Below are 21,758 nucleotides of genomic sequence, written 5' to 3' on the forward strand. Positions count from 1 at the left end.
TAGTACCTTATTTGTGTGAAGTTTGCCAGCCGCCAGCTTCTGTAGTCGTTTTGCTCAACTTAGCACATTGTTCTAGAAAATTTGTTTTTTGTAAGATTGCAAGATATAGCTTCTTCTTATTCTCCTCCTAACATCCTAACCCCAGCCAGAACTTGTAAGCATCCTGTAAAATTAGAGACTTGCGTCCTTCATTTTTATTTTCAACGTTGTATCTGTTACTTATTGAATGCATTCCAGATACAACTACGGCCAGGCCAATATGTGACGAATACCACAAAAGATACAGAATAGTGGATTGTTAATGTGATCTATTTCAAAAAGTTAATTTATAGAAAAAACAAAAATAATGGATTGATCTCACCAAAAACTGCAAAGCTTGACGCAGATACAGACATGTTATGTATTTGATGCCATCCGGAACCCTTTTCCAGCTATGATGACATTTCCTGTGGACTTCAGCAAACTCCAAAATTTTGTTGACTATAGCTTCTCCGTGGTGATATTAACATAGTGTTTCCACTGAATCCAAAAAATCTTGAAACACAATTGCATTTACAAAACATTTTACCAGATTTCCAGGATGAGGTTTTTCTTAACTTTTAATGAACCACAAATTTTTTCCAAGGCACTGGTGCAATTCCAACTCGTAACATTTACATGAACGATTACTTTTGCGAATTTTTTAGACTTGAACAGTATTTGGTTGTTAATTCTTGTTATTTTTCTACCAAATTATAATCAAATTTGCGAAGCTGAAAAAAATGCGTGTTGATGGTTTGGCACACGCCTATTAACTTCCTGTGAGACTACAAGATATAGCTGAAAAATAAAGTGAACCCAGGAATCAAGAGACCTCACTCTCCCCTACATTTTATCATCTTAATCTGATCCCCTACGCTGCTGTAAAACTGCCCAAAACTAGACTCGGTGCTTTTTTGTTATTCATTTAATTAGAAATTCATTTTGTTGTTATATTACTCTAACTTACCTACCCTCATTATAATTCAAAATAAACATTTATAAAAACTGTTAGGATTTTTAAAGTTGGTGAATTGATCCCACAGAATTTGTCTCTTATAACTTTAGAGCACCTGTATCCGAGGTTCAAACAGCCGGTTTAGATCCTAAACTGATGAGATTTGGATCCAATTTGACGGAGTTTTTAACCGTTTGACACTTATTGGAAAACTAGTTGGGTTGCCAGTTTTTTCACTGGATTTTATCTAATTTCTTTGGCCCAATTTTTATATGAATTGGACCCAAGAATAGACCACGGATACAGGTGCTCTTAGCAAATTATTTGAATTTTGAGCCCCTAGAATTCTAAACATAATGCATTTTTGGGCCACTGAACTCAAACTCTACCGCATTATTTTACCTCGTAATAGAAATATGGCTTGTCTTGAAATTTTCTGCATAAAACGTTCTTGAAATAAACGTTTATTTTTGCCTTATCTCAATCAGTTTTCATCACGCTTTGACCTTAATGTATTTATGCCTCACTGTTTGATTACTAAAATAAACTACTGATAAAATTTTGCTGGTTCCTGTCCCGCTGTCTTTCCAGCAAAATTTTCAGCAATATGAATTGCTGGAAAAATCAGCAAACATTAGTGCTGGATTTCAGCAATTCAAATTGCTGGGAGTCAGCAATTCAGATTGCTGGAAACCAGCTATTTCTTCCAAAACATTCGGCTGTGTTTGATATTAAATTTATATTTCAATTCGAAATTCAATATTCAATACTAGCAGGGCTGGTAGCGTGTCTATTCTATTCTATTCTATATTTTTTATTTATAGAGGGTTTTAACCAACTTGGTCATTCGCCCTCTTAGGTAGCGTGTCACTTTTTAGTGACTTGGTCACTTTTTTTGGGTCAGTCGCTAAAAAGTCACTTTTTTCATCATTTGGTCACTAAAGTCACTTTTTTCCGAAAAATGGTCACTTTTATCACCAAAAGTAACTTTTTTCACCGAAAATAAACCAATGAAAGAGTCATTTGAATTGCGCGTGTTAATATTGACGGTAGTAACGGTAAATTACTTGATCAGTCAGTCAGAATTTTTTTTCGCCTCCGGCGGAATTTCGGCATGAATCACCCTTGGCTTGAGACATTTCGATCTACGAATTAATTGACGTTCATGAATTGATACTAACTTTGATTGTAGATTTTAATTTTTAGTTCAATCAACCTTTTGTATTGGAACTCAAAACTTGATATACAAAAACTCTATCTCGTCTTTAGAATGGGTTTTTATTTAGAAGTGTAACTAAGATTGAGATTGAGACGAACCATTTTTTTTATTAAAAAAATCTTTTATGTCATAACAAATCTTATGTTGATATGAAATATTCTTTAAAAAAACAATTTAAAAATTAACACAAGGCCACAAAATTTACATTGTTCTTATGTGCAATAAATTTAATCGGTAATTTCAACTAATTTGGGTTCCCCGAATCTAAATATGAATGCAATATTTCTATCAGCTATTATTATTGAATTGACTTTTGAAAATAATTAAAAATCTTTAGAGAAGTTTCTGCACTTTTTTTTACAAAAACTCAAATCAAAAATATATCATTTAAAAATAAAAGTTTTATATGAATTGATGAGCTTTAAATAGAATCAAGTTTTTTTTACACTTTCTGCTGTGATGTCAAAAATACGTTTTTTTCCATAATCAGTTATCCATCAATGTTTGATTTTACTAGTAATAGGACTCTCACCGAAGAAACGGAATGATCCACAGCACACTAACTGCTCTTCCTCCGATCCAAAAATGGTTGTTAATAGTGATCAGAGCAATATCAGAAAATCCCCCATCTTCACTTATGTGAATCAGCCCAAATTTAGATTTAAAAAATAAAATTTCTATATAGACCATCGGCAAATAAAAACTTTGTATGAAGTGATGTGCCTCATAAAGAAAAAAAAAAGTAATAAACTCTTTATCACCAAAACTAAATATGTTCGGCCGAATTTGACAAAATTTCACAAAAATTTGACAAAATTTAGTTTAGGACACTATTTACCAAATCAATAATTTAAAAATAAGCACCAAAATGGTTATAGTGAAACATGTTTATTGAAAAAACTTTTCCTGAAATGTTTTTAACAACTAATCTTTTTTATTTCCATATTGATTTTTTCAATTTTCAAATAAATTTATCAAATTTTATTGTACAGTTTTTTTTTCAATTTTCTAATCAACTTGCCGGATTTTTTTAAATCAAACTTTTTGAGTTTTTAAGACATATTTTTAACAATTGTTTCCTTGTTTTTAAATTCTGAATTTTCGTGTTCTTCAACCATAAGCCTTCTGTTCTTTCAGGACCCAATATTTTAATCAAAAGAGACAAAATACTCAGAGCTTGTAATTTAAAGCTTAATAACCTGCGATTGAAAATTTAAAAAAAAATTATTAATATTTTTTAAATGAAATCATGTTTTTTTGGATCTATCATGATTTTTAAATTAATCTAAAAAGTTTGAAAAATTGTTCTAAGTAGCAACTTTAAAAGTAAATTTTAATACGCAGTGTGAACTAACTTTGTATTTGATTTGTGCTTTCAATATTAATAACAAAAGTTTTGAACTCATTATTTTTAATTTTTCATCAATTTTTATCATTAACGTTGATCGATCTCGTTCATATTGGTCACCCTGATTTCAAATATACAGTGATCTTTATAAAACCCCTTGTACCGTTTGCTATAAATTCAAATGTTAAATGTTGCCAGCTTGTTTTATTGTTCTTTAATCAATAGTTTGAATAATTTAAGCGCCAAAAATTGTAATGCTGAAGAAAAATAAAAGCAAAGCTCTCTTTCGTTTTTACCCGTCGACAAGAAAACATCTATCTTTTACCCATCCGAAATGGTCCGCCCCAACAAACGTAATTACCCATTTTCTAACATTTCTTTGTCAGTGTAGTTGAACATGAAGTTATTATTTAAGCTTCAAAAATGAAATTTTGATAGCTGGAGGATCTTACTTTATTTAAGGTTTTATGTCTGGCTTATATAACTGGCACTTTTAAAATAATTATAAATATATTCTTCTTTTTATCAAATTAAATTAAACCATCGAACATTGAATAAATTCTGTTCAAAATTAATTTCTTATTCAGTAATCGGTAATTCACATTTTAAATCGTGATTAAATATTTATTGTTCAAATCAAAAAATTACAGCAGAATTTATTACTAAACTTCCAGTTGAAAATGAGGAAAAGAATTCCAAATTTAGATGAATAAAAATGAACAATTATTATCATTTTCCTAACATCTATTCATGGTAAGTTTTGTGCAAGATTGGAGATTTATTTTAGAATTCAGATTTTTTTTAATTTTAAATTTGCTAAGAAATTCTTTTGAAACTAATTTATTTCTTACTTTCTTAACTTATCGAAAATTTGAAACATTCATTGTAATATGTTTCCAAAATTTTGTTTATCAGTCATTTTTTTAGTTTGTGTGTTGAACATGAGAGAAAAACGGTGTAAGAAACACCTTCCCTTTTCATTTTTTTATTTTTGTATTTTTCACGAAAAATTCCATAAAATCAAGCATACAAAAGGTGATAAAACTCTCAAATTTCACAATTTGATTTTTGCTCTTGTAAACTTTATTTCCCCCCTTCAGTTTTTTGGAAATTTCAAATGGGGGAGGGGTGACAAAAGGAGAAATTTATATTTGTTCCGGCCTAATTGTAGCGTTTTTGACTGCTTATTTAAAAGCTGTTAAACCGCAGAATGAAAATAAAAAATGATAAACAAAACTGCTTTGCATAGCCAATGATTTTGTGGACTTATTTAACCTTGACAAAAAACATTTATGCTTCTCCTCCAGTTACCAAAAAAAGGAGCTTGAGAATAGGGAAAACCGAGAATCAGAAACAAACTTCATTTCAAGTTTTTTTTTAACTTTCTGGATGTTTTAATATCAAATCATCTCAAATTTTACACTGATGTTCAGTTACCCAAAAGACATCACGTCCTTAAATCAATTTTCGATGATCGCCATAGAAGATGAAAATTCACCATACATCGCGAGAACACAAGAAGCACATCCCGTTAGATATAGTTTTATTCCTTTAAAACATCCAAAAATACTCTCATGAGTACTCTTACATTTCCAAGGTTTTAAAACAAAGTTTTGTTTTTGTAACAGGGAAATGATAACACTAGTTTACAAATTTAAAAAAAAAAAAATCGTGAACTTCAGCGACCGACCTATATTTTTAATGTGAAATTAGGACGCTGGATTCGAAAATGAAATTCAAAAAAATGTCAGAAGAAAAGTTGTTGAGCTATGCTGCAAATAAGAAAATTTGAAAAAATAAAAAAGGGCTTTCACTTAGATTAAAATATCTCAGACTGCATAACAGTTATTTGAAATCTATTTTTAACATATTAAAGGTTATTAAATTTTCTATCGATCATCTTAACTTCATTTTTGCGTATGATAAGCAGTATTGTTGACATTAGTGACTTTATGATAGAATAAATTATAAAAAAAGGATTTTTTAGAGAAATTTTGATTCAGCGATAGTTTTAGACTGAATGGTAACATTTAAAGAATCTGATTTATATAAAATATCAATTCAAAACAAAGATTTCAAGTGGTTATTCATCAAATTCGGGTGAAAATTTATTTGAAATGTGAAATGTTTAATTTTTCTTATACTATGATTAGTATACTGCGGTTTGTTAAATTATTAAAAAAATGCAAAAACCATAACTTCTTTCATTTTCACCCGATTTTGATAAATAACCACTTAGAATATTTTTGTCTTGAATTGATATTTAAGGCCAATATAAAATCAGATTTTTTAATGTTACCATCGAGCCTAAAACTTTTGCTGTAACAAAATTTTCTCTGAAAAAAATGCGTTTTTTATAATTTATCCTATCATAAAGTCACTAATATCAACAGTACAAGTTAATATGATCGATAGAAAATTTATCAACCTTAAATATGCAAAAAAATTACTGTTATGCAGTCTGAGAATTTTTAATCTAAGTAAATGTCCTTTTTTTATTTTTCCAAATTTTCATATTTGGAGCATAACTTAGAAACAGTTCTACTGACATTTTTTTGAATTTCATTTTCGGATTAAGCACCCGGTTTCACATGAAAAATGATCTTTTAGTTTACTGAGTTCAAAAATGCTGTTAAATAGTGTAATTTTCGGTTTCTGGTACCTCGGCTGTCTGTAATTGTTCCGAATGTCTGAAAAATATTATCAGTTACTAAGCGTTATTAATGGTTTATCTTAGTTTCAGGATTGAGTCAGTGTTCTTTCTTAAGAACCCTCTCAAAAGTATGTGTTGTTTTACTGATAACACTCCAGACAAATTGTCTGTCTGCAAAAGTTCAATATATTTTCAATCTCATTTTCATTTTTAAGTAATCAATTTTCAAAGTATGCATGAACTATTCTAGAGATGCATTTGCCTCCCGCTAGTCAGTTAGTAGTTTGGTGGCCCGCTAGAATGGCCTTGAACGGGAGCACTAGTTCATCGACACTCTCTAGGAGCCGCGCTGCTAGCACCGGCAAGTTCGCGCACGTTGGTTTAGATGTGGCGCTCCCTTCGACATTCCTGTGCTCTTGCTCTAACAGCCACTTCCCTCAACGTGTCGTCGAACTGATGTAGTTAGGGTTTGCCATACTAACCCACTTGAGTGAAAAGTCTACCAGAGACGGTGGGGCACGGTGAGCTGTGAGATCTTTTTTTTTTAGGTTGCACCCTATCAAAGTCGGAAAAGCAACCACAACTATCAGCAGATTGTATCAATTTTTGATCAATTACTTTTAATTTTTTCTTCCCTTCACCCCTTTGTGGAACTTATTTACAAAGTGTGAATGAATTGGCGGGGTGCAACCACATTCTACTGAACAAACAGAACATCCGAAGTGATTACATACCTACATATGTAGATCGTCTGGATGATAACGATCGGATGACGATAATAGTTCAAGTAGTTTAGTGGCTCACTAGGGTGGGTCAGCCGAATTTCAACTATAATGGATCGATCAGTCGTTGAAAATTTGAAAAAAAAATTAGACCTACAGTAATTCTTCAAATATTTGGAAGAGATTGAAAATGTGTAAATTTTTTATTTTATCCAAATTGTTTTTGTATTCGTTTTTTGGCCACTGAATTAAAACAGTTTCACTATTTGCCTCTTAATTTAACCTTGATTCTTCACTCTAAAGTTTGTTTTGCCAAAATAATGTCTTACTGAAATATTCCCGATTTATTTGTTTATTTTGTCAACATCCATCGTTCGTGGAAACACCCTAACATCTGTTTGAACTTGAACGGATGTTGTAAAATAGAGATACGCGAAGCGGTGACGCTGATGCTAATAAACAAACTAGGGTATATGAACCATTTTTGACTTTTGGAAACATTAAAAAAAAATAACTACAACATCCTTTCTGGAATGCCTTAGAAGTTGACTGACATCGTTGATTCCTTTCAGTAGTATCTGGCACTGATTAGAAATTCAAATTTGAGTGACAAATTGATGTGACTTACATTTTAATTTATGCCTTTGTTTTGCTCGATTGGTTACGTCGGACATCTGTACATGACCAGGTGTTGAATGTTTAATTGTCATACGCAAAATTGATTACGTATGGATTATTGAGGGCAGTATAATAAATCATGCTAATAGTGCTTTTTTTAAATAGTAAACTTACTTGTTGAGCATTTATAACACGTTAATGGTACATTATGACAATTCGTTAAAAATCTCGATTTTCTGTGTTGAAAATCTTGCTAAAAACATTCTTAAAATTCGAATTGTATGAGGATTATTCCTGACCAATCCTCGCGATCCTTATAAACAGTCTTCAACAGTTTAACTCTTCAAGTTGTTGTGCATTTTTGTTCCTTCGTTTTTTGACAAATTAGCCAAAATAATCTACAGTTACCCCCGGTTTGCATACATCGAACGACAGTGAAGTTCTGCAACAAAGAAGCACGAGATGTAAACTTTGTAAACTATCCGTACACGCGCTGCTGTTGCCGGGGGGTGGCCTGCCCTGTCCTGGGATTGATCTTTCGAGGTGCGCGGTTATTATGTAAGTGCGCTCTTTAACGACCGACGGAAATCATAGACAATTAGACAGTTAAATTAGTTCAATTCGTCAAATCATTGAATCTTCTCATACCAGTTCTAAATTTTTTACTACAATCGGTTTTGCGATCAAGGATCTCTTCTAAATTTAAAAGGGCAGTACTGCTTCCAAAAAACGAAATCACCTAAAAGGTACACTTTTTTGCGACAACCCATAGTAGGTACGGAATGTGTCAAGTATTTTACACCCGTGACTTCTGTTGATTTTTTTCCCCATAATACTCAATTTTTGTGCGCCCATCATCGATCAATTTCAGCTTTCTGCATTTTGTTGTTAACAGAAAGTTGAAAGTAATGAATGTGTCAATTTAGGTTTTATGACAATAAATAAGTGTCCTCATTTTATGAGGTTCTTATTTAGTTTCGTCTATACCTATATTCTCATTAATCTGATGCTTTACTTAATTTAGTATGATTAAGTCCTTTTCTTTTCACACATTTTAACTCACCGTCGCACAGTGGTCCAATTCCCAAAAAACCTGGCAAAAAGATGGTTCCAAAATTTTTGGCACTGAAACTTACTAAAATTGTTCAATTATCATAATTTATCTGAAAATAACTTATAATTTCGATATCTTCTCAAGATATATTTTTTTAAATTTTTTTCGAAAGAATTTGAAAAATTTGAATAGATCAGTTTTTCTAACAACTTACTGCAAAATGTCTCACATCCTAGAAATGTTAACGAAGCTAAAATCATCTCAAATGTAACAAAAATAAAATTAAATCTAATACAATGATATAAATTTAAGATCTGGTGCTGAACACTTTTGAAATTTTTCATAAACTGTATTAGCTTTAACTAGTCAATATAAATAATTTATGTTAGATTAGAGTTTTATTACAATTTCGCATATTTTGATATAGAGACTTAAAGGAGATTTTTCTAAAGTAGGGATACAATACGCAGGGTGGCCACCCATTCGGGAAAAACAGGAAAAGCGGGAAAAAGACGGGATTTGAAAACCAACGGGAAAAAGCCGGGAATTTTTCCGAAAAGTCGGGAATTTTTGGCTCAGTGAAAGTCAGTTCAATGAAGTTTAGTCGAAATAGGTCGAAACAAGTGGAAATAGATTGACAGTTGATAACTAGTCTGTTTCCATATGACTTCGACCGATTTTTACCAGGTCGAAACGAATCCTCCTGTCGAGCTGGATCGGTTTCGATTAGTTTGAACTTGCTTCATTGAACAACATAAGGATGTTCCCGGACAGCCAGATTGCTAATCGAATGGAAGTGGAAAGAACAAAAATAAGCTATTTGAGTCCACACGGTATTGCTCCTTATTTTTTTAATAAAGTTTTCAATTTACTACAGATTTGCAGCAAGTTTGTATTAGGATTTGACGAAACGTTAAATAAAATTGTGCAGAAGCAACAAATGGATATTGTTGTGCGCTTCTGGAATCAAAACACAAACCTAGTTGAAAAAAGCCTAGTTCTACATTCATATCGTCGACGCGCTCGAGTGACCTTCTGAATGGCGTGAAACTATGTTTTTTGAAAAATCCTGATCTACTGAAACGAGTGATCCAGTGTTCCATGGTCCAGTAGTAAATTGGAAAATGGTCAAGGAACTAACTAGCGAGGTTCAAGAAGTTGCTTCAAATCCGGCGTTTGAGATTCTCACCATTGGGAGCTGTGGACTTCACACTGTACATTATTCGTTCAAGGAGGGACTGAGAAAAATTGAATGGAATTTTGATGAATTTTTGAGGGTGTTGTATAGCCTGTTCAAAAACATTCCATTTAGAAGGGCAGATTATATTGCAGTAACGGGTTCAACTATATTTCCGTTAAAGTTTTGTGCCGTCCGCTGGGTGGAAAATGAACGCGTTTGCAGAACGTGCTGCCAAAATGCTACCGTACCTCAAACGACTTGCCGACGAGATAAAAAAACAAGAGGAGAAATAGATTAAGGAAAACCAAATTTAAGGCGGAGTTTTCTATCGATTTCCCGGTCGAAGGTATTCGACATTGTTGCTAAAGCTGAAGATGATAATTTGCTGGGACCAAAATTAAGTTTTTTTGTTATTTTTTACGCGAGTATTTGACAGAAGCACGATGGTTCCGTTTTCTTAGATGATTTAACCGGGATTGTAAGAGCATTGATGGAGAAAGTTGTAAAGCCTGAAGGACTAAACGTAAGATCAAAAACACTTATTGGAATTGAACTCTCAGAAATAAATCTTCTACCTCCTGGAAGCGTAGAAGTCTGGTCATGTTTTCGACAAGAATATCCTTATATTCAGAAATAGCTGGCGTTTTACTGTGGATTTTTGAATAAAATGGCTATACGATCTCCCTCGTCTTATCCCATTACTCGGTATTTATCGTGCGTTAATCCCGATGTGATTGCACACTATCCAGATATTGCCAAAAAACGTTTAGACCTGTGTCCAGAAGTAATTGTTGACAAGCAACACTTAAGTGGAGCTTGTGCGTTGTGCCGATAAAATTAAGGACGAATTTGGACAATTATGTGCAATACCTTCAATAAAAACATCATTTGAACACGATTGAACATTTTTTGGATGGAACTTATTGGCTAATCGAAAAAGTAGTTCTTCAATTTGACGACCTTATTGAAGAAAATTATAATTTTGTCTCATGGCAACGCGACGATGGAAAGAGGCTTTTCCGTTAACGCGTAATGCCTAGTTGAAAACCAAACCCATGAGAGTCTGACAGCCCAACGTATCGTATACGACGGAATCAACATGTCAGGGGGAGTTACAGCTATAACGGTAACGAAATCGTTAATCCAGTATACCCCTAATTCTCACTCGAAATATGTCGAGTCCTAGAAAGAAAAAAAAATGAAGGAGAATCTGAAAAAAACAATTGCGAAACGGACGCGAGAGGCAGAAAAGGAGACTAAGGAACTGGAAGCGAACAAATTGAAGGTGCTTTCCAACGCTCAGACAGAGGCAAGCTTGATGTTCGAAAAAATTAAAATACTTATATAAGATACAAATAAAATTGAAATTTGATAATCAAGCATATTTTAATTACACTAGTTTACAAAATTTTAAAAAAAATCGTGAACTTGATTAACTGACCAACATTTTTAATGTAAAATCGGGCGCTGAATCCGAAAATGAAATTCAAAAAAATCTCAGTAGAACCGTTTTTGAGTTATGCTCCAAATATGAAATTTCGAAAAAATTAAAAAAGTTCTTGTACTTAGATTAAAATATCTCGGACGACATAACAGTAATTTGAAATCTCTCTTTTGCATATTGAAGGTGAATAAATTTTCTATCGATCATCTGAACACTGTTTTTGCGTTTGACCAACAGTATTGTTGATATTAGTGACTTTATGAGAAAAAAAATTATAAAAAACGCATTTTTTTAGAGAAAATTTTGTTTCAACGAAAGTTTAAGACTCGATGGTAGCATTTAAAAAATTTAATTTTCTTTTGCGCTTGAATGTCAATTCAAAACTAAGATTTCAAGTGGTTATTTATCAAAATCGGTTGAAAATTGAAGAAGTTATGGCTACTTTACCATAACTGTAATTTTTGCAGTTTTTAATAATTTAACGAACCGCAGTACACTTATCATAGTATAGGAAGAATGAAACATGATAAATCTCACTCGCTCCAAGGCAAAATTATTTATTAGCTTACCAGAAGGTCACATACCAAGTTTCAGGACGATCTGACCATAGGGAGGGGTTGCTTGAGTCTCAAACGTGAATAAAATTTTGAGGTATTTTGCCCGGAAGGAACGAAAAATACTGGTTTTTCATCAATAACTTTTTTCATCACTAGCTGATTGTTTTTTATGGTTGATTTTCTTAAAGCCAAAGTTGAGATAAATATTTCACCCGAAGACTGTAACTCGATTGGATTTGAAACAGAAAAGTTATTGCGGTTCAAAAGCCGCAAATTTTGTACAACACGCAATGAGTACTTTTTACGCATTGCGTTTTATACGACAATTTTCGTCCAAAATAAAATCTTTGAACCGAAATAACTTTTCTGTTTCAAATCCAATCGAGTTACAGTCTTCGGATGAAATATTTGTCTCAACTTGGGCTTTAATAAAATCAACCATAAAAAACAATCAGCTAGTGATGAAAAAAGTTATTGATGAAAAACCAGTATTTTTCGTTCCTTCCGGGCAAAATACCTCAAAATTTTATTCACGTTTGAGACTCAAGCATCCCTATGGTCAGATCTTCCTGAAACTTGGCATGTGACCTTCTGGTAAGCTAATAAAAAATTTTGACTTGGAACGAGTGAGATTTATCAGGTTTCATTCTTCCTATACTATGATAAGTGTACTGCGGTTCGTTAAATTATTAAAAACTGCAAAAATTACAGTTATGGTAAAGTAGCCATAACTTCTTCAATTTTGAACCGATTTTGATAAATAACCACTTTAAATCTTTGTTTTGAATTGACATTCAAGCGCAAAAGAAAATCAGATTTTTAAATGCTACCATTGAGTCTAAAACTTTCGTTGAAACAAAATTTTCTCTTAAAAAAATCCGTTTTTTATAATTTTTTTCCTCATAAAGTCACTAATATCAACAATACTGTTGGTCAAACGCAAAAACAGTGTTCAAATGATCGATAGAAAATTTATTCACATACAATATGCAAAAGAGAGATTTCAAATTACTGTTATGTCGTCCGAGATATTTTAATCTAAGTACAAGAACTTTTTTAATTTTTTCGAAATTTCATATTTGGAGCATAACCCAAAAACGGTTCTACTGAGATTTTTTTGAATTTCATTTTCGGATTCAGCGCCGCATTTCACATTGGAAATGACCTTCAGTTTACTGAGTTCAAAAATGCTGTAAACTAGTGTTATTAAACCCTTTTTTCTATTTAACGTTTTCGAATCGAGTTACATAGTTTTAAAAATTAAAAAAAAACACCTGCGTTTCAATCTAATGATTTGTAGGTTAAATGGTAAACATAACTGAAACAAAAACCATTTAAAGATCATCTCCCACAAAAAAAAGCTTAGTCGATTTTCGTTTATATGGTTTCAAAAATGGATTTTTTTTGGTTTTCTGTTGTAGAAAACCGGGAATTTTCGTGAGACCATGCGGGAAAAAACGGGAAAAATGCGGGAAATCAAAAATTGATTTTGAGTGGCCACCCTGAATACGTACTTTTTTAACAGTACATGTACTCTTTTTCGATCGAGAAATGGGCTTACTCTACTTTTTGTGAAATTTTATGAAATGTACTCTTTTTTGTTGAAAGACTTTTTATCAGAAAAACAAACTTATTGCTTACAATTTAAGATGTTTGTTTTCTCATTTGTAAAGAATTTGGAAAGTCTTCCAACTATTTATGCATTCAATACTTTTTATTTCAGATTTGCTTCCTTTGTGAATTGTTTAAACTGTGGATAACAATAGAAGAGATCATGAATCAATTGAAGTAGGGACTTTTCGTTAAGAACATACTTGATTGGCTAGACTTTTCTCTGCATAAAATCCAACATCTTTAAAACTTTGTTATACAATTTTTGGAAAGGCATCTTCCAGGCGTCGAATAAAACTGATCAGGAAATCTGCGCCACAACAGCTATTTGATTCACAAATAGAAAGCGCATGAATAGGAAATAATGTTCTATTCCTATCTCCGAAAAATCCAACAAAATCAAGCCTTTTACTTTACATTTAAAAATAAAAACAAAATGGTTAAAAACTGTAGTTGAACATTTTAAATAGGATAAAATTGTCTTAACAAATCCTAATTGTTATGACAGTTACTTTATTTGCTACTAACTGGCTAGTTTCTCCCAAACTTTTGAAATATTATTCAATATTATTACTCTTTTCGATATTCCAGAATATGGTAACCCTAATCTTAAGTTATCATTTTTTCTATAAATGTTTGGTTTTATCATCCAACTCTTCAGGTCAATTTGAAATGAGAAAAAAATTTTATAGAATATTCTTTTATTTACTTATCAATTCTTTGTTCATATTTCGTATCATTGAAATATAACTATTAAAGTTTCAAATTATTTTTAAAGTTTCCATTCGTTTTCACGAATTTTGCCCAGAAAATAGGTTTTATGACTTGATCAATCATAAGTAGAATATTTGAGAAATTGTTATTTAACCGTGTATTTATTGGGAGTTATTCCTTTTTAAGTTCTGAAAACTAATAATTACAGATAATACACCGAAATTTACATAAACAATGTTTTTAAATATTAAAGGGATGTTTTTTATGAATTTAAGAGAGAACAGCATTTTTAGATCCAATAATAAATCAATCGAGTACGTGATCCAAAAGATTCTTTTCTCAGAAGCAAAATTTGAAAAAAAAAAAGTACTTTTACTGTTCGAAAACCTTCTCCAAAAATGACAGCCAAAATTGCAACATGTTGTTGTCTAGAAATGTGAGAATCTATCCAACATAAAAAAAGAGTGGAGTTATCTGGATTTTTTTAAAAGTTTAAAAGATTAAAAGTTTAAAAGATTAAAAGTTTAAAATTTTAATCGTTTTGAAAGAATAAATTCCATGTAAAAAATATCAACTTCGTATAAAAAAACTATTTTTTATTCAATAACGTGTGAAGTACGCCTTGGAAAAATATAAACACTATTGCAAAGCGAAATAGATTCGTGATGATTTATTCATCAAATTTTTAAATAATATTCTTTTTTTCCTAGCTTTGCTTTGAGAACTCCTAATCGAGTAAACTCATGACTATCTTCTTCATGGTTTGAGAAATCCGAAAAATCGAAATTTAACTTTTTATGTCAAATAACTTGAAAAATGCATTAAACGTCGAAATGTGGTGTTATCTCGGAAAAAATGTTATTGTCAAAAATCGACTTTTTGAGACTAAGCCGTTTTGCGGAAACACGATCGTTTTTCGGAAAATCAAAGTCCCAAAAAGTTGAATTTTTGTCTATTTTTTTTTTTTTTGAAGTAGCACCAGATCTCGACGTTTCGTGAATTTGAAGTCCTTTGGAATTAAAATTAAAACTTCAATTTTCCGGCTTTCCTTTGGTCCCCCCTTTAGTGATTTTTGAGTAATCAAAAATCGAAACTATGCGCCATCCCTAAATCAAGTTAGATTGAGCTAAAATTTTGCACAGGTCTGTTTTAGGGCCACTACAAAATGCATATGGTCAGTTTTAGAAATTCGACATGACCCATTTGGCTGTCACTTATTCGTTGTAAAAACAACATAATGTAAACACTAAGAAATTATTCCCCAACACAGTTATAATTTTTATTTTCAATAATTTAAAGCAATGTTCCTCTGAAACTGGAATATTAATCCAAACTCTGAATCCTTTTTTAACAGAAAATAATAAATTGATTCAAAATTAGTTATGTGTTGCATGTAGGTTTGTTAATGCACCAGTTATCAAAGATTGCTTTTATTCTAAACTAATTAAATGGAAAACTTTCAAACGCTTTATCACGACGCTAAGCACGATTTTAATACAACACTCTGCGCATTCTGGATGACGTTTAAAAAGCTGATTTCCGCTAGGTGTTGTTGGTAACAGTCTGTGTATCTTGAACTCCAGTTTCCAGTTTCAATATTTCGCTGATTTCATTGGCGAAAATGGAAGAAGAAAGCAATGGAGCGGTCCGAAATACGATTTTGAAGTATGGAGAAGAAAGCAGGTTCGTAGACAAAATAAAAACTGGGCAAAAATCGGGTCAGGTGGTCAAAACTTTGGACCGAGAAGTCATGCGTGCTTAGACTGCCTCAGTTCGGGATGTGGTCAAAAAAGGAAATTTTGAAATCTTGATTTTAAAACCCCTTCCTCTCACTTAATAGGGTTGATTCCATGAAAATGAAAAAAAAACATCTATGTAAAAAAAGAACTTATAAAGCAAATACACTGAGTTATCTTTCTGTTTTTTTTTTTAATTTTTGTGTACCTTTTAAAAAACGTTACGTCTCCGGATACAACACTTTTTGTGAGATTTTTTTTTTAAGAAAATGAAGTGACTTGGTACTAGATTTGTTTAGCTAACCGATCTTTTGTCATTGCTAAATGAAAACACTTTCCCTTATTTTTGAGTGGATGTAAAAAGAGGATCGCTGGACTGCTTTAAAATTGCTGAATCAATCGTATATGTTAGATTTTCAGAGAATATTTTTAGAAAAAAATGCACCATTTTTTTAATCATTTACATCGGTCATAGCGTGTGATTCAAGCGAGTCCGCGGAATATTAATTTATATTGCTCTTGTTATTATGGTAGGCAAAACTTGTGAAAACACAGAAAAAAATGAAACTTAAAAAATCATCCTTTTTCAATATTAAAAGAGAGGATAACATATGATAGAGCTTATCTTCACTTCATTTTTACTGTTTATTAACATAAATTTGACGTATCCTACAATGACTCAAATCAGCCAACCACAGTTTTACGGGGGTCTTGCGACGGAATTAAAAATGTGTTGAATGTTTGAGGAAATTTGAAGTCGACAAAATAACCGTTTTTATAATTTTAACGAAAAATAGAGCGTGGAGAATAAAATTACACAAGTGTAAACTCGTCATGTTTATGATACAAATAAATAAAAACCAGTAGAATATTTGTCAATTCATAGACAAAACACGATTAACACACTTTCATCTAAAGTGGTCATCTTCATCATCATTAAAAAAAAACAAACTTGCATTCTCACCTGCTGAGAAAGTGTTTCGGCGAAACATTTGGACCAAAATTTTCGATAGCTAGTGATTTTAGGCCTAAACCAAAAAATTTATAGAAAACAAACAAATGACCCAAAATCAAAGATTTAAATATAAACAAAAAATCTTAATGATAGAACAAATATCCGAAACATACACCCTTTAGTGTCTCACGGTTGCGTGATCTACATATTAATAAATCGAACTAACTGAATAGAAAGTATACAACTGAAATAGCGTAGCTATGTAGCCATTTTACAAATCGTTACATCAAATAACATCAAATCCACGACTGAGAAGAAGGCGGATTAAAAATATACCTATTTACCGAAAACCATAGAAAAGGTAACTAACATTATTCCCCACAAATCCCCACCCAATGAATGAGCACCAATAAAAGTAACCGGAAAAAAAATAACGAGAAGAGCTTAGCTTTTCGTATGAATGTAAGGTAATGAAAAGGAACTAACCCGTTAACTGTCAATCGTATGATGGTTTATCTTTCCTAAAAACGCGAAATGTTTGCGATAAATGGAATCCCGAGGATTGTAAAACCAAAAGTGAGCTTACGTTACAAAATATTAATAACATGAAAGAAAAATAAAGTCGTAAAATTACGAAATGTTTGTGAGAAACAACAACCCGATTCAAAGTGCAAATTAATTTTTAAGTGTTGATTTAATGCATACGAAAAGTGAAAATGTTTTGAAATAATTTTTTAAGTATAAGCTTATATCGATATATACATATATTTTTTTCCAAATCTTTCTATTGATTTATCAATTCTTCGTTATGTTGTTCGTAGATTTTAAGTCTTGGTTTGTTTATGATGATATAAATTAAAAAATAATAACAATTGATCGAAAATTGGACAAAGTCCGTAACAGAGAAAACGAATTGTGAAATATCGATTTCAAACAGAAGTAGATAGTCAGTTTTCTTTTTTTTGTAATTTGATAAACATATATAAGCGCATAACGATAATGGAACAAATCGATCGTGTTGAAATAATAACCTTCAAATAATATTCATACAATGGATGTGCCTAATATTCATAATAGAACGAAAAAACAGTAAACAGAATGGCGTTTTAGTTTTCTGGACATATTCGAAATTTGTTCCCTTTGATTGAGAAAAGAATATCACAATCTATTACAGGCTCTATGACATATCCAAGTTTGAAATTATGCCCTAAATTTTTTAGACGGATTTTAAATTTGATATAGACATTCACAAAAAATATTTTAAATTTTTAATCGGTTTTTAATCATTGAGTAAGGTTATTCGAGAGCACCAATTTTAACTCAGAGATAATGCCAAAACCTCTTTTTTTTTTCTTTGTTTCGCTTATAGTCGTTTTAACATCTTGATGTCATTCGCGACTCATATCTACGATGCAGTTGGCGAACAGTCATTGAAAAACTTATCCGGTACAACTGTGTTCGATGTTTACTCTTGGGCTCGAACTCACGGACATCGGCTCAAGAAGCAACTGACTTGCCAACTGAGCTATATCACAAGCCCTGTGCCAAAACCTCGAAAACTAATCACAGGTTCAGAATTCTGCTTCAGTTTTTCCAAAATTTTCATGCCTGTTGAAGATGAAACTCGCTCCTAAATAGAAACAACAAACATCCACCATATTGTAACAACTTATAAGGTTAAAATCTTACGTTACATGAATAAAGAATGAAATAATAAATAAATAAATAAACATAAAATTGTCAATGAGATTGAACTCATTCCAGAGGTTCTTGTTCCATATTATCAAAATCTTTATTGTATTTCTGTTTTCATATTTCGGATTCTGTATCCAGTTTGGGATTCTTGAATTTCGGTTTGAATCATCATTAAAAAAGGAATGAAAAGCTGTGTTGAAATCGATTTGGTTTTTTATTTCATTCAGAATTCGATTCATGATAGATAGATAAAAAATTTCAAATATGAAAAAAATAGCACCCATCTTGAGTTTTTTTATATTTGTTCAAAGATCTTAAACTCAATTCTTTAAAATCCTATTCAAAAAAATTAAAAATTATTTAGTTCTTATGCAGAATTCAAATATTATAAAGCGTCAAAATGGCGATAAAGAATTGAAAACTTAGAATCAGATTCATAATTTTTTCATTTTATTCACATTTTGATTCAAATTTGACTGTCGGATTACAAGTAATAATAAAAATAATAAATTCAGATTAAAACTCAAACGGTTGAGAGGTTGAAACAAATTTGAAATATATTCAGAAAAAGCTCTTAAAGCTTGCTTTTAATGGAATTGGAACCAAAACAATTGCCTGTATTTCAGTTATTTATTATTGAATACATCATTTTTTATACAAATATAGCGTTTTCTTCATGCTGTTAAAAAAAATACGGATAAAATTATTCGTCACGGTTTCGAAGGAATTCCCGCTTTTTCCTGTAACAGGGCTCATTGGGCGGCGCACACCTTTTTCGTCCATCGTTTTAGCTATCTCATTCCACCAGGTCTTCATCTGATTGATGTCTCTGACAACCTTTCCCTTTGCCTTCAGTCTACTCTCCATGATTGCCTAGTATTCCTCAATAAGGCGGAACAAACTAGACCCCTTTTTCTACATACCATTCTTGAACGACTTTGCCGTAATGACAGCTGCCCAAAACATCATGGGATGGTCGCGGGATCGAATGAACAGTGAAATTCATTTTTGGATACCCTTATTTTGGTATAGTTCCGACGCCATTGTCACATTTGTAACGAAAACTTTCGTTTTTTTTTTGCCTCAGCTGCAAATGATCTGCCGAATCATAAATTTTTGTGCAAATTTGTTGGCAAAGACAAATTTAAATTTGGCTGAAACTTCCCCCGAGCCGTTTCCAAGTAAAATATTTGACCTGGGATTTCCCCGAAGTCTTGACATAGGTTTCATCGTCCATCATAAGACACCCGTCGAACTTGGACAGCACCTGGTCATATAGCTTCCGAGCACGGGTTTTGGTCACAACACTGTTTTATGGTTCGATTCGGCTGTTTGCTAACTCGATACGACTTGATTCCTTCCCGGTGTCGAATTCTCCTCTCGGTATTATGGACAGCATCGAATTTTCTGAAAAATCACAGCTAGGAATTCCTCTTAATCATCAGCAAAATCTTACCACTCAGTTTCGGGACGACAGTTCCACTCCGACGATTGGCTTGAGGCTTCCGCATCGTCGTCAATGTTTCCTTATACCGTTTGATAACGCGCCATACGGTATTTCTAGGCAATTTCAGCTGTTTAGCTAGCCTAGATAATGGACCACAATGGATTTTCCAAATAATTGTTTATTGTTTATTAAAAAAAGACCATCTGACGTGAGTGTCTTAATGGTTTACTTAAACTGAGGTCTACAAAAACGTACATCATGAGTTTTCTGATTAGTTGTTTTTTAACTGGTCACTTATGTTAAATTCGATCAAACGTTTAAATGTTGCAATTGAGACAATAAAGTCAAAGAGAGCATCATGGCGTAAGAAGCTATTTTTTGTGGAACGTAAGGGGTTGTTGCTGTCATAGCGTGTATTTCTCGATTCCAGTGAAAGCCAGTCATGATTTCGCCGAGCTCTTTCTGGAGCAATAATATTACAGCGGGAGAGTATCCAAGAAAAGTCGGTTTCGTTTCTGATAATTTTCGCCACAACTAGTGATTAACCGATGGAATGGTGATCCGACAGCGTGTGAAGGCCAAGCAAAGCGTAACTTTGTGCATAAGGTGGCAGGTTTCGAGGATTATTCCATGGTAAATCACGCAGAGCATAACGAATGAATTTTCGTTGAACCGCTTCAAATGGTCACCACACCAGATTTTCAGATTCTAATATTGAATGCACCAGGCAGCAATACAGAGCTCGTAGGCAAACAGGATCTGTAAATTCTTTACTCAGACGTATGACAAATCCTAGCATTCGGTTAGCCTTTTCAAGTGTAGCACAGTAGTGACGTTTAAATGTCATATGACTATCCGCCAAGGTTTTTTATTTAATCAACACGATGTAGAAATTCGTCCTGGATATTGTAGTCGTTCAAAAATGGAAGTTTCTTGCGTCCAAATTTTATGATACAGCACTTAGAGACGCTTAACGCGACGCTCCATATCGAGGAATCGCTGTAATATCTGATAATCTGCCAAGCTGTTAACGATAAAAAAAATTCAAATCGTCCGCGTACATGAGTACTCCGCATCCAACAAGCGGCATGTTAATATCATTACAGAACAGGGCGAACAATAAAGGGCTTAAACTACTTCCTTGTGGTACCCCTGAAGTTGGCATGAAATCTGGAGATTCAGAGGATCCGATTTTAACAGCAAGACGACGATTAGTTAAGTAGTTTCTGATTCAGGCGCATAATCTCTCAGATAATCCTAAGCGTTTTACCTTTAACCCTTCATTTCATGATTTTTTATTTTTTCTCGAAAAAATTCTCAATAGTGCGCAATGATGAATACATGAAGGGAAAAATAATGAAAAAATATTATTTTCACATATTTCGGTTATTTAGCAAAAATATTAATTGTTGCAAATTTGCAACAACATGAAACGGTTACACCTTTTTTTTCTTCACACTCGACAACTGGAAATAAATGCTTATTCCTAATTTCTTTTGCACTAATCATAGATTTCACACAGGAACTTCGCAAATGTAGATTTCTGGACACCGAGAAAGTTGAGAATTTAGCTGGGAGTAGTTATGTATGTTGGTTATACACCATGGGTGCACGGATTTACCGCAGTTTCTGCCTAAGTATGTGCTCACATGCATTCTTGGACCGACCCCATGGCTTAGTATGAACTGTTATGGAGTGAAGTATTTTGTTGATTTAGGTATATTTTGGAAGAACGAGTCAATCAAGTTACTTAGAGGTATTCCTTCATCCGTGAATATACCTGGCCACCTGGCAGCTGGTTAAACATTTATATAATCAGTTATAAGAGG

Source organism: Uranotaenia lowii, chromosome 3, assembly GCF_029784155.1.
Source record: "Uranotaenia lowii strain MFRU-FL chromosome 3, ASM2978415v1, whole genome shotgun sequence".
Lineage (NCBI taxonomy): Eukaryota > Metazoa > Arthropoda > Insecta > Diptera > Culicidae > Uranotaenia > Uranotaenia lowii.